The sequence below is a fragment of the Rhinopithecus bieti genome, unplaced genomic scaffold (genome assembly GCF_001698545.2).
Source record: "Rhinopithecus bieti isolate Rb0 unplaced genomic scaffold, ASM169854v2 scaffold_51907, whole genome shotgun sequence".
NCBI classification, from domain to species: Eukaryota; Metazoa; Chordata; class Mammalia; order Primates; family Cercopithecidae; genus Rhinopithecus; species Rhinopithecus bieti.
In genome coordinates, this window is record NW_016820817.1 from 1,105,844 (window position 1) to 1,120,513 (window position 14,670).

The following is a 14,670-nucleotide window of genomic DNA, read 5'->3' on the forward strand; positions in this document are numbered from 1 at the left end:
GGCTGCAGTGCAGTGGCGCCATCTTGGCTCTCCGCAGCCTCCGCCCCTCAGGTTCAAGGGATTGTGGTGCCTCAGCCTCTTAAGTAGCTGGGATTACAGGAGTGTGCCACCATGCCTGGCTCAGTTTTTTTGTGTTTTTAGTAGAGACATGGTTTCGCCATATTGGCCAGGCTGGTCACGGACTCTGGCCTCAAGTTATGCACCCACCTCAGCGTTCCAAAGTCCTGGGATTGATCACAGGCATGAGCCACTATGCCCAGCCCCTAGCTTCTTAATAGTAAGAAAATTATTGAAGTGTGTTTTTATAAAGAATGATTACAACCTTTTAGAGATTTTTGCTTGCTGATGTTTAAAAGCTCTTTAATTTTTTTGTACCTTGCTAATAGACTATCTTTTTAGCTGCCCCAAAATATCTCTGTTTGATTACTAACAAAAAAAAACTAAGAAATCAGTAGAAAACCTTGTTTTATTGTTTACAAATTGAAGTCTCAGAAATAGACAATGCAATATAATTTTTATTAATAAAGACCTATAATTAGGGTGACAATGTGTAATTTATTGCCCAATTTTATAAACTTGAGAATGGGAGATTGTTTTACATATATATACACATATATGTATATATGTACATATATGTGTGTATATGTGTATTATATATGCAGATATGTTAGATATATGGGTAAATGTGTATATATTTTTTATTTTGTCTTTTCCTGATAGAGATCCATAGTTTAAGAACTTAGAGCCAGGCGTGGTGGCTCACGCCTGTAATCCCAGCACTTTGGGAGACTGGGGCAGGCGGATCACCTGAGGTCGGGAGTTCAAGACCAGCCTGACCAATATGGAGAAACCCCATCTCTACTAAAAATACAAAATTAGCGGTAGTGGTGGTGCATGCCTTTAATCCCAGCTACTCAGGAGGCAGGAGAATCGCTTGAACCTGGGAGGGCGGAGGTTGCAGTGAGCTGAGATGACGCCATTGCCCTCCAGCCTGGGCAACAAGAGTGAAACTCCTTCTCAAAAAACAAAAAAGAAACTTAGATATGTGAGTTGATGCATTTATGTTATAATTTTGAACTGTGATATCCTGAGAGGGTTTCTCATGATATAGTGTATTAAAATATTATTTAATATTAAAATAGATGAATAAGAAATCCTGAATGTTCTGAAAGGTTGTTATCATTTTTGGTCTCTCCTAGGAATAATGATTTTCCTCCATTATTAATTTTAAAACATACCCCTTGTTTTGAGTGGGTGCATGGCTGCCTGCCTAGAGACAAATATTTAACATCCTCCTTTGGAGCTTGGTGTGGTCATATGACTTTAAGTTCAATCCAAGAGGCTATGAGTTGTAATGTGTACAGCTTCTAGACCACATTCTTAAAACGGTGCTTTCATTTTTCTTTTCTTTTTTTCCAATGGGTTGGAATGTGACCTATTGGTAGGGAGCTTTGGCTTTACAGATCGAAAGATACTCCAGAGAATGAGTGTAGGTAGATAGAATCAAAAGTCCTCTGAAAATGGTTGTCATGAAGCCTTCTCCTCTCCCGCCTACCAACTTGGACTTTGACATGAGAGAAATAACACTTCTATGTTATTAAGCCCTTTGTGATAGGAGCAAATCCTGTACTCTGATGTAGGGTGATGCAGTAGTGGCCAGTTCATATTACTCTATGATACGTTCTGAATGGAATCAATTTTTAGGAATGACGAGTGTATTGTGTGCTTAGCATATGTTATAATCATTCCATTCATGTTCATGACTAGTGAAGTAGGCCAAAATTATGTAGCATTTTGTCTAAGATCACTCTCTGCTTTCCATCAGTTGAATGAATGGGAATGCCACCTTTAATAACAATTAATTTGGTTAATTTGAAAAGTATTGGTAAAAATATACTTAATATTGATCTTCCTGTGGCATCTGTATAATTATATATTTTATAAATATCATGTTTTCTATGTACTTATTTTGAGAATTTTATAAGTAGTACCTCATAAAATCTCTGAAGATTTTAACTTTGTTTTGACTTCTATCACTTTAATTGATTCTTTGAATTTTTTTCTCTGCTTTCTTGCTGCTTCCTTAGTTTTCTGACTTTCACTCTATAGTATGTGTACTTTGATTCTAGTTTCTTTGCCATCTTTTCTTTGAAGATAAAACCATGCACCAAAAGTGTTTTGATTTTACTCTAATAGTAGGTCTTATTCAGCTTAGCTCAAATGTAGAGTTTTATGTCTACAGAAGCTGTAACTATATTAGCTATGGAATGATATTTAGAAATGATACTTATCAGGACTCCTGATATCAGTAGACCAAAATATTGCATGTAGCTCTCAAGGATTTTACCTTCTTTTCTATCAATATGGCTATACTAGGGAATTTTGTCTGTTAATGCTTAGAAAATTAAGAGCAAGGAAGTGTAGTTTGGCTTTCTTTTTAGCACTAATATTCTAGCCAAAGAAATCCTGATTCCTGTTCATTAATTTCAGTATTCCATTCTTTCCCAAGATCTTGCTTCACAGCAAGCTTTCATACTTCAAGCTCTACATGTTAGTGTTCAGTCCTCATTCCCACATAAACACAACCATTTTGAAAACATGAACTGATATTAATTACCCCCTTGGCACCAAAAAGTCAGGATTTCCTGATGCGACACGCTAATGTAAAATGCATTAGTGCAAACGGTGGCTCCAAAGGATAATACTCTCTAAATAAACATAGCATTTTTTTTTTAATTCACAACTCTCAGGCTAGACTGAAAGTCATTCATCCTCCACACCCCCCAAAAAGCATTTTGATTTTTGATAAGTTATAACTGGAGCTTTATAAGAAGGAATTGAATTCCAAGCTGCAAATCAGTGGCACTTAACTGTTTTTGGTTCTGTGAAATAAAATTCTACCTGAATGTTCTGGTGATTAAGTGGCTTTGAACCATAATTTGCAACAATCTATTGGAAGATATCAACAGTTCATGTTTAGTCATTAGTATCACTAAAAATGTGTATCTTACATTTTTACTTAATAAATTCTTTATTTCAAATGTCAGTCATTCAAGGTCAAAGTGTGTGTAGTTTTGGTGTATGTGTTTATTTGAATATTCCATATAAAGACTTCTGATTGAGAAGGCATTATATCATACTTTGATGTAACCCTCCATACACATAATACTGCTACTACTAATAGAAACCAACCAAGGAAGAATTAAACTACAGAGAGGCAGTTTCAAACAAGGTAAGCATCTCTGTGGACCAAAAGTGGAATAGAAATGTAACAGGGGAAGGCAGAAACCATGAGCCTCCTAGGTTCTGAGTGTAAAAGTTTATAGTGATACTTGAGAAATTGGTTCCTGTGGAGTAACTGAGCCGAAAAATACTATACATAATAATAATATAAGGTAATATAATAATACAATAAGATAATGGAGCCAGGTTTGCTGCTTTAAGGCAGAGGCTAGAATGTGACTCTCCCACATTCCCACCTATTTATAAAAGAAAACTAACAAAAGCCCGCTTCTTGCCATCCACCACCTAGGGCCTTGTTTGGAGGAAGCTGGACATAATGATGCTAGAAGATAGGTATTTAGCCTCTCGATCTAGAACTGAGCCAAACTATTTTGAAGGTTAGTATTGGATTTTAAGTAGTTTCTAGAATCATTAGGAGAATAGGAAGAAATTTTCTCAAAGTTTTGGTTCTAGACTTGGTTTAGGATCTGGGAGACAAACGGATGCACAGAAGGAAGCAGGAAGGGTGGGGAAGAGAGAGAAAAATGAACCTCTGGTTTTAAATAAGCCCATGAACCAAACTTTCAAAATATGTTAACAAACTAACTTGGAACCTTGCGTTCACACCACATAACATTCATTTTATTTAAAAGTCTGACAGATTTTAAAATAATGTATTTTGGAATGTTTAAAGAGAGAACCCATCCATCCACATAGATTTTCAGATATTATAAAACAAAAACAAGTGAAATAACAGGAACGTGTAAAAACCATTTGGAAATCGTATTGCATGCAACATAGTGAGACCTTGTCTCTACTTACAAAAAAAAAGTTGTTTTTAATTAGCTGGGTGTTGAACCTGGAGTCCCAGCTACTCCAGAGACTGGGGCCGGAGGATCACTTGAACACAGCAGGTTGAAGCTGCAGTGATCTATGATCACACCACTGCAGAACAGCCTGGGTGATAAAGCAAGACCTTGCCTCTTAAAAAAAAAAAAAAAAACTTTTAAGTGAAAAAATGTAGTAATTGGACCAGTTCAATTGGCATAAACTATAGGCTGTACACAGTTAAGAAAATCTGTGAAACGAAGGTGTGAGAAATTGCCCCATACCAGAGCACCAAGAAACAAGATTTTTAAAATTGATATATATGAAGGAAAAATTAAGACGTGAGTGCAGAGTTTTAATATGGGAGCTTCAGCAAAAGGAAATGGAAGCATTGGTAAAAATAATATAATAATAATAGTAACATATAAAACAATGAAAGCTCACAGTTTTCCACAACTGAGTGTGTGAATATGCAGATTGTAACTTAACCAAGTTACAACGAGAGTTAAGAAAAATGAATCCCGTCCATATTCAGACACATTACATTGCTGTTAAAAATCTCAACCTGAAAGAAAAGGCACACACTAAAAAGAAAATTTAGACAGAATTCTCTGCAATAATCGAAAGATAGAGTTAAATACTGAGGGAAAATAAATCAGTCTAAATGTTACACCCAGCTAAACTATTAAGTTGGTGCAAAAGTAATTGCAGCTTTTGCCACGAAAGTAATGGCAAAAAGCACAATAACTTTTGCACCAAGCTATATAATCCTAAAGTGAGGGCAAAATGAACATTTTCAGGCTTGCAAAGACCAAGAGAGTTCATCATCCAAAGAAGATGTACTGGAGCAAAAGAAAATAATCCAGTAGAAAGGTGTAGGATGTAAACAAGAATAGAGACTATATAGAATTTGTCAAACTAAAATAATTATGGAGAGGAAACATTACTTTTTTGGGTGTGAGAAAGGGTACAGTTAAGTGTGATACGTTGGTTCCATTAATGACCTCATTTTTTAGCCCTCTAAGTCCATGCCCCCCTTTTATAGAAAAGTCAAGACAGATTTTAAAATATGTTTGTCTCAGGAGTGGGACTTACTTTCCTGCCCCTTGATTCTATTTGGCCATGTGACTTGCTTTGACCAAGGTGATGTTAGTTGTTGACTCAGGGAAGTTTGTAAAAGCCCTCGCGGAGTTCTGCTTCCACTCTTGTACCTCTGCCCTTGCCATGGAAATGCCCAGGCTAACCTGCTGGAGGAATGTGAGAGACACATGGGGCAAAGCTGAACTGGCACAATCAACACCAGCTAACCCCTAACCAAAATCAGTAGTCACCTAGCCAACCAGTCTGCTGACTGCAGAAGCATAAGCAAGTCTAGCAGAGATCAGCTGGGCTGTGCAAACTCTTAAGCTAAATAAATGTTTATTGTTACACAAGCTGCTGATTGTGTGTGTGTGGTTCTTTGTTATGCAGCATTACTGTGGCAATAAATAGCTGATACAATACTAAGATACAATGACAAGATAGGAAGCATGACCAATGAATAGATTATAGGTCATGATAAAGGGTTGCATGCATGCAACTAAAGGGTTAGCATGCTAAAGGGTTTTCATGGTCAGGAGAATAGGAAAACTGAAAAACTTAGTTGGAAAATGTTCAGGTAAAACAATAAAACAGAGGCTGGGCACGATGGCTCACACCTGTGATCCCAACATTTTGGGAGGCTGAGGCAGGTGGATCACGTGAGGCCAGTAGTTCGAGAGCAGCAAAATCCTGTCTCTAATATCCCGTCTCATAGCAAAATCCCGTCTCTAATAACAATACAAAATGTTAGCTGGGCATGGTGGTACACGCCTGTAATCCCAGCTACACAGGAGGCTGAGAATGAGGCATGAGAATGGCTTGAATCTGGGAGGTGGAGGTTGCAGTGAGCCAAGATCACACCACTACGCTCCAGCCTGAGCAACACAGCCAGACTCTCAATAATAATAAATTGTAAGAGTCATTATTAAGAGAAGACATACAATTCAGAAATTTAGAGCCAGTAAAGAGAAGAAAGGAAAAAAGAAGAATAGAGAAAATGTGCTCATCCAATGGGAGGAATGAATGGAGAAAAAAGTGGGGAAGGTGTTTAGGAAATACAAAAGAAGATAAAATTGTGTAAATACATCAGTGATCACAATAAATATATATAGATTAAGCTCATTTAAGGACGTTAGGTTGGGTGGAACCCAACTTCTGCTTATTAAGAGATGTTACTAAAAAAAATGTAGAAATCAGATGCAGGTATATTAATATCAAACTGTAAGGCAAAAAGCATTAATAGGGATAAGAAAGGATCCTAAGTAATTATTTAAGATATAACTGGATTATATAAGCAAAAACAGAATTATAAGCAAAAATTTTAAAGTCCAAAATCATAATGAAAAGATTTTAATCCACTTGTAGCAGAAACTCTGTTTAAAACAGACAAAACATTAAGGATGCAGAACACTTTTTTTTTTTTTGAGACAGTGTCTCCCTCTGTTGCCCAGGCGGGAGTGCAGTGGTGCGATCTCGGCTCACTGCAACCTCTACCTCCCGGGTTCAAGCAATTCTCCCAAAGCCTCCCAAGTAGCTGGGATGCCATGTTGCTCAAGCTGGTCTTAAACTCCTGGGCTCAGGCAACCCACTGGCCTTGGCCTCCCAAAGTGCTGGGATTACTGGTGTGAGCCACCGTGCCCAGCTGGGGTGGCAGTTTTAATAAGCAGTTTTAGGGCGGGAAATGGGGATATGAGTACATATATCCTATGTATTCTAAATGTTAACTAAAAGAATAGCACAAAAAAAGCTGTATGGAAAGCCTGATTATGAATTTCCTGTATTTGACATTGATATGATAAAATATAAGTAGCTGTGTTATATGGTGTGGTCACTGGTCTTTTTGGCAGCCATGACTAGATTTAGGAATGAAACACTAAACTCTTTAATTATTTATAGCTCATTTATGAATTTTCTTGTTGCCCAAGGGGAGTCATCGAAAGCTCCCTGAAGGCAGTGGTTTGGTTTTGTCTACTACTGATCACTCCATGTGTAGAATGATGCCTAGAATAATGCCCAGTTATGTAATGGGAGTTCCATAAATATTGATTGAGTATTAGAAATGTTATTAATTAGGATGTATACAGACATTTAGGATTCATACATTGAAAATAAAGCAGTAAAATAGATGGGTTAGAGGTAAAAGGGTTTTAACCTGAGTCCACAGTGCCTTAGCCAAAATTCCAAAATCCTGACCAGTCCTGAGGGTCATTTGGCTGTAAAACCTGGTCTGACCCATGCTGAGGTTATAGTCTCTTTATCTGACTCAGAGTCCCCTGGAGGTGCCATGTAATATACTGTCCATGCATACATCTGGTCCCACGAGGCTGGAGAGGAGATTGTGAACCTGTGTAAATGTCTGTACTTAAGCTGTATACTGGAAGGGTACATTTCATTTTGAGTAGGCCTGGAGTAGATGCTTGGTCATACCACTGATTTAATTAATGAATCGTAGCATTGCAGTAATTAGAATGATAAACGTAGCTAACTGTCCCATTGCCCCTCAATTAAAAAAAAAGTCTCCTTGGTGGAAGATATTTTGTGGGAATGCAGATGGAATGATGACATTGATGACAACATTTTCTCTCTTTACTCTAGTGTCTGTTAGCTGCTAGTCTGTGCCCAGAGCTAAACCATTAGAATCCGACTCGCTAGGAAAGCATGCACTATTTTGCTCTTTCACCAATATAGACAACGATATGATACCTGTAACAGTCTCACCATCATGAGCTTCCCTCTGCCTCTGTGCTTCACAACAGTCTCATAGCCTTGGCTCCATGCCAGTTCCACCTTCACAGTGCTCCTTCTATTTCCCAGTGTTTCTCTGTCCCTCTGTATAATCTTCCCTAAATAATCAGTGATATTCCAAATGGCTTTCCTTACTTCATAGTATTCACTCAACCATGTTCTTTCAAGCCACCTCTTAAACCTGTTGTCTTTTTAATATTTTACGCCTTTGAAGAATTCCCAAGTTCCTCTGCTATAAAGTTCCCTTCCAGTGGGAGTGATGGGCTTCTGGTCTGGCATATGTAATTGTTAGTAATAATTTCTCCTCTTCTATCCAAAATAGATAGCAAGGGCTCCTTGATATGAAGGATCGTTGACTCATATTTGGGCTAATGGATCAATAAGGTTGCCACAATGGAGAAAGGACTTTGTATAAACATTCAGGCCTAAAAGAATAGCCACACTGCATTGAGTTTCATATTTGGAAACTCAGATCAAAAATTATCTTCAGAGAAAGAATACCTCCTAGTTGGAACTAAAATCTGAGATCCATTGAGTTCACATTTTAATATATCTGAAATTGGGATTTGTTCTCTTTCTTTATAACGTAAAATAATGACATGTCTTACTCTTACAATTGATAGTGCTTTAGACTAGAGGAAGTACAATATAAATGTTTTTAAAACCACACCATATTATTTGCATTTTCAATACACCATGTCATTTTAATTTTCTTAATAAAGTTTCTTGGAGTCTATAATAACCTAAATAATAACCTATAATTTAAAAACTGTATTTTAAAAAAGTATACTATGTTATCTACACTGTCTTTTGCTTAATCATTTCCCCTATTGTAGAATATTTGGCTTTTCTTATGGAAATTCCTATCATCAGTATTACTGAGGCAAAAATCTTTGTATTTCTGTTTATCCTGAGAGGCAGTGCAGCAGAGTGGTTAAGCACATACGACCTGGAGTCAGACTGCCTGGGTTTGAGTCTTGCTTTTTTAGTTTCATCACTAACTGGTTTTGGAACCTTGGGCAACAATTGAAACTGTGCTGCAGTTGCTGTATCTCCAACTAGAGAGAATAGTATACTTACCTACCTCAGGGTTGTTGTAAGGATTACATGAGTTAATATACATATATTACTCACATTTCTCAATGTTATTGCATGTTAATACATTAGATATAGTAGTGCCTGGCATGTAGTAAGCGCTAAATAAGTGTACATTGTTATTATTTGAGGTTATTCTTTAGGATAGATTCCTAAAATGGGATTATCTTGTCAAAAGATACAAACCTTTTGTAACACTCTGGATAAATGCTGCCATATTTCTTTCCAATGAGGTTATACTAATTTATACTCCTAGAATAGACTGAGTATATATTAATCCTCCTTCATCAATTTTTAGCATTTTTATTTTTAAATTTTTAACTAATAACTTATTTTTTTAGAGACAGGCCTTGCTCTGTCACTCAGGCTGCAGTGCAATGGCATGATCATAGTTCACTGCAGCCTTCAATTCCTGGGGGCGAATGATCCTCCTGCCTCAGCCTCCTGAATAGCTAGGACTACAGGAGCACACCACCACACCTGGCTAATTTTTAAAAATTTGTGTAGAGTTGGGGTCTCCCTGTGTTGCCTAGGCTGATCTTGAGCTCCTGGCCGTAAGTGATCCTCTGGACTTTGCCCCCCAAAATATTGAGATTCCAGGTGTGAGCCACTGGGCCTGGCTTAGCATTTTTAAAAAGTAAGTCTTCGTTAATCTCACAGATAAAAGTGGTAGTTTATTCTAGTATTTATTTCTTTGGTTATTAGTATGAGTTGAATTAAGTATTTTCTATGTGTTAGCCATTTGTATTTCCTTATTTATTCATGTCTGCCTATTTATCTGTTGCTTACTGGTTTTAAATGGTTCCTTATATATTTGGATAAGCTCAATAGATAATAAGTCATGCTTTTGTAATATAGTTACTTGGATAAGATAATTAAGCAGTAATTTATACTTAAAAAGTAGTTTTTTCATTTTGGTATTTTATATGTGTATAAGATTGATTATTTAATACAGGTGAATATGTCTGTTTTATTGCTTTAAAGCTTGAAAAGTCCTTTAACTTTTACCTATGTTTTCTTTGTTTTATAATGTTTAGATTTTAAAACATAAAACTTTAATCTGTAATTTTAATAAAATTTTTTCCTTAAATATATTAACGAATACATTTAGACTAATTCATTGCTCTTAAAACATTTTAAAGTAATACGTGCTAATTTTAGAAAAGTCAAAATACAGAAAACGTACAGAAGAAAACTAAAATTGTCTATAATTCCACTCTATTGATAAACATCATTAACATTTTGAAGTTATTTTCTCCCTTTTTTTCCCCTTTGCCCCTTTACGTGGCGTCATTCTGGCTTTATTGTTGCTTCTTTTATCATATATTGAAGCCTTTTTCGGGGCTATGTATCTCGTTTTCTAATTTTATCCTTGCCCTAAAACCCACCCCTTTAACTGCTTTAGGTTTAAAGTATGTTTGAATGTAAGGAGGTCACACATGTCTGCTTGTTGTTCTTGAACTTGCCAATCACACTTCTGTCCCAGGGCCTTTGCTTTTGCTTTTTCCGTAGATATCCACGTGGCTCTCCTCTCTTCCAGTCTCTGCACAATGTCACCTCAATTGTATGGTTTTCCCCGACCGCCCATTTAAAATAGAAACCTCTTCCCCCTGGGTACTCCATATTCCTCTTTAATTTTTTTCCAATTTATTATCATCAACTCACATACCATATTATAAACTTGTAATGCACACACACACACACACACACACACACACATCTTGAGTTTCATTTATTGCCTATTCCTCTCCACTAGAATATATGCTTCACAAGAACTGAGATTGTGTTTTCCCTTGTATTCGGTTACAGTGTCTGTGCCCAGAACAGAGCCTGGTATATACGAGTATTCAATAAATGTTTACTGAAAACATGAATGAATGCATATGTAGCAGGGCAAATCCCCCTTCCTATTATTCTTATTTTGACTGTATCTATTTATTTTTGGTTGGCCATATAATTCTGTCAGCTTTTGGTTTTTCAAGTAGTCGAGAAAGCTTTGCTACTTAACACAGAAATATTCCTTTCTTCTGCTTTTCTTGCAGTAGTGGGAATAGCACTTTTCTTCTTTTCTTTTTTACTTCTACTCATGTTCATTTGGATTTCTCTCTGACTTTCAAGGGAGTGGCCAATTGAGTTGTTTTCAGATCAGTCCACCTTTTCAATTGATTCTATTACTCTTTTAAAAAGTAGAGATAGGATCTTGCTGTGTTGCCCAAACTGGTCTTGAACTTCTAGCCTCAAGCAGCCCTCCTGCCTCAGCCTCTCTAAGTGCTAGGATTACAGTTGTGAGCCACAGTGCCTGGCCCATATTACTCTTTCTACCATATATAAGTGTCTACTGCTGCTTGCTAGACCTGAGTCTCTTGCTGCCCTTCTGTTTTGTTTAAATCTTTAGTTTCCTCTGTTATTTTAAAAAATAAATTTCAAAGCATAGTATATCTGTTATTTATACTGTTAAACATATTTAAATATGTGTAAAGAATATAATTCATTTCACCTTTTACCCCTGAGATAATCAGCAGTAATGAAATGGTATGTATCCTTCCAGAGTTGTTTCTGGGCTCACACAGATGTAAATATTACATTGTGTTTATTTTTAAAATGATTTAGTTATGCTATGTGCATTACATATTACTCTGCAACTTCCTTTTAAACAACGTTATTGGTGTATACTTTACATACCATAAAATTCACACATTTTAAGTGTACTGCTCAATGAATTTTACTAAATTCATAGAATTGGGTAGCTGTCATCACCAATCCAATCTTAGAACACTTCCACCAGTCCAAGACATTTCCTCATGCCCATTTGTACCCAAAACCTGTCCCCATCCCTGGCTCCAGCAACCACAGATCTATTTTCTGTTGCTATATAGTTTTTCCTCTTCTAGAAATTTCATGTAACTGAAGTCACACAGTATGTAAACATTTGTTTCTAAGTTTTTCACTTGGCATGATGATTTTGAGACGGATCTGTCGTGTGTAACAGTTTTCCCCTTTTTAGTGCTGAGTAATATTTCATTGTATGGACATAGCACATTTGGCTTCTCCGTTTATCAGCTGATAAACGTTTGTATTGTTTCCAGTTTTAGGCTATTATGAATAATGCTGCTATGAACATTTATTTACAAATTCTTTTGTGTGTCCATATGTTTTCATTTCTAGGAGTGAATAGGAGTAAAAATCTAGGAGTAGAACTTTGGATTTTTTGGTAGAAGTTTTTAATATACTTCTGGCCATTTGCAAAGATTTTAGAGGGAAGATGTAGGGTTCATGTTTCATGACCCCATGAGACAGCTAATTTAGGGTTGCTTGTAGTCAATTGGGAGTCTAAGTACCGAACCAAAGAGATAGGATGGGCTGGAGCTATAGGATGTGTCATAAAACACAGGGGTAACATTTGGCGCCATGGGAGAGGATGATACTGCCAGGGGAGTTCCTGAAATATAAGGAGAACTGAAACCTTGAAGATGTAAACACGTGGAGGGAGTGGGTGGATAAAGAAGAACATAGTGAGACAATGTGAGAAATCAAGAGATAGAAAATGAGGAGAAATTGTGTCACAGGAACTAAGGAAAGAAAATTCAATACAGTAAATGTGCGGCTGTGTCCAGTTCTTGTCCTGAGAATTTTACTGCTGGCTATTTTGTCCTCTTGATCTCCATCCAGACATATGATACCCCCAACATTTGTGCAGAGGTCACCTAGCCCTCTGGCAAAACTCTCTTAAGCATGATACCTTACAAAATTTCCGGCCTGAGGTTCCTATTAGAGGTAGTACAGTAAGTCCTCAAATGTAGCCCTGGACTCTGTGTCTATGGAATGTACTCTGTGCCACCTCAGGCCGTCTGTCACCTGTACTTTTTTTTTTTTTTTTTTTTTTTCTGGGATGAGTCAGACATCAGTCTACTGTATCTCCCAAGCCCCAGAAATTTCAGGTGATTCCAAGGTGGTTCTGAAAGGCATCCTGGGCTTGAAGTAACTGAAATGCCCATGGAGTTATACACAGCCCTGAAAACTCTTCAAAGAAATTCCCACTTTGATATCACTTTAACTTACTCTCTTTATGGCCTTCAGATGGGGGTTGGGAGGAAAGCCTTGGCAAACCTCGTCTAGGTGGGCTGGGGCCTCATGTGGAGTGTGTTTTGGGTCTCAGTCTACAGTAAGACTGAAAGGTCCTACTTTAGTACATTTGATTTCCAAGCATTCCAGAGCACTCACTAAAAGTGAATTCTCAGAAAACGTTGAATGAATAACAAGTGATCCCATAAATGACTGCATAATTTCCATTCCTGGTCATCACCTCTTGGTTTTCTTTTACCCTCTGACCACTCCCTCTTTCTCAATCACTCCACTGGCTTCTCGACCACCTTGTCTCCTGGCTGCATTTCTACTTCTCCATCTGCTATTTCTCATCTCTTACTCGCTTCCTACTGCCTGCCCTTTAAATGTTGGTATCCCTCACGCCTGTAATGTCAGCACTTTGGGAGGCCGAGGCGGGTGGATCATGAGGTCAGGAGTTTTGAGACCAGCCTAGCCAACATGGTGAAACCCTGTATCTACTAAAAATAAAAACTTAGCCAGGCTTGGTGGCGGGCGCCTGTAATCCCAGCTACTCAGGAGGCTGAGGCAGGAGAATCACTTGAAACTGGAAGGCGGAGGTTGCAGTGAGCCGAGATCACACCACTGTACTCCAGCCTGGGTGACAGAGCGAAATTCCGTCTCCAAAAAAAAAAAAATTGGTATCCTCCAGGTTTCATCCTTTGCTGCTTTTTCTTACCTTCTTACTAAATATATTCTCCCAGGAGGAATTTCATCCATATCCCTGGTTAGACTGCTACCTGTATGCTTAATGTCCCAGCCTACACCTCTCCACTTCACCTTAAACCGATAGTGTATGTTGCACCGTCTCATGAGAGCCAATTGTTAAAATTTCAGGAATTTTGTAAGCCAGTTGCTAAGCCCAGACATTATTAAAATTGTGCAAACTTACAATGAAATAAAGTATATTAAAGACAAAAGTAATAAAACTCATTATTTTCTAGTTTGCTACATTTCTGTGTTATCAATGCTCTTGAGATTATGTATGTCTATTGCATCTGTATGGTAGAAAGAATATTCAATGGTATACTACCACACATAACTTCCAACTTTGCGTTTAGTGATGCTACATTGGTCACTTGAAAACTGCCACAGTGGAAATATTTACACCATGGAAACTGGGAAATGCTACAAATTGGTGCTCATTTATTATTTTTGTTGATTGTCTAGACTTCAGAAAATGATCAAGAAAATGTTAATGTAGATTAAGCTGAATAGTGTGTCATATCTATAGGTGTTACATTATGAATAACACAATTGAAATATTCTTCTAATACTCAAAAACTGATCCAATTCAGCACAAAATCATTCATGTTATTGAAGAACAAGAGCAGTTCTGGCCCACAACTTCATCATTTCACTTAGTCTTACTCCTTAATATAAACATAAATATCAACCAACATTCATGTGGTGACTGCACTCATTCATCAACAGCAAGCATTGATTGACTGTGGATACAAGAGTTTGGCAAAAATCAATGAAAACATTTGATGAGGATTGGTGATACGGAATTGACAATAAAGTGTATTGTGTATTTTATTATTTATCCACTAGGTACTATGCATCTGTGTATGTCCATTCAGGCTGCTATAATAATAT